This window comes from Morone saxatilis, unplaced genomic scaffold (genome assembly GCF_004916995.1).
Source record: "Morone saxatilis isolate NCDOM2014 unplaced genomic scaffold, NCSU_SB_2.0 Contig24, whole genome shotgun sequence".
In the NCBI taxonomy this organism is placed as follows: Eukaryota; Metazoa; Chordata; class Actinopteri; family Moronidae; genus Morone; species Morone saxatilis.
This window is the reverse complement of record NW_023339807.1, coordinates 18,003,548-18,004,016: the sequence shown is the minus strand read 5'-3', so window position 1 is coordinate 18,004,016 and position 469 is coordinate 18,003,548. Positions and strand designations below refer to the sequence as shown.

At 35.2% G+C, this 469-nt stretch overlaps 1 protein-coding gene across 1 annotated transcript in view; it reads left to right on the top strand.

The window, feature by feature from the left end:
* Nucleotides 1-469, top strand: part of LOC118335772 (hemicentin-1-like) — a 37,347-nt gene that overhangs the window by 2,556 nt on the left and 34,322 nt on the right. The window lies entirely within an intron of this gene.

Below are 469 nucleotides of genomic sequence, written 5' to 3'. Positions count from 1 at the left end.
ACTGGACTCTCCTCTCAGACTTTTGTGTCATGTAACTCTGTAGTTTGATGAATAATATGACTATTTCTACCACCTTTAACTTGTTTTCCTAATTCAGACACACATAGCAGATGTACTGTATTTGAACAAAAGGCTGTTCTATGTACACAGCACACATACAGCATATACCAGACACATACATACATTATAACAAAAGACAACAATCTTGTCAAACTGACAAACTAAATAATATATTGATAAACCAGAATTATTGATTATTTAGCACAAAAGAAAGTGAAGTACCTCCAAGTGACCTCCTTTCGCCATTAGAATTAGTCCTCCTTTGTGGATTGAAACTATATTTCCTCTCATGATCAGTCAGAGAGGACACTTGAGGTTTTGTGTGATTTGTGGTTTAATTAAGGATATTGTCCCAGTGGCCTGTTTTTCAATGTACTCAACATTATTCTCAGACCTGTAACTGTAACTG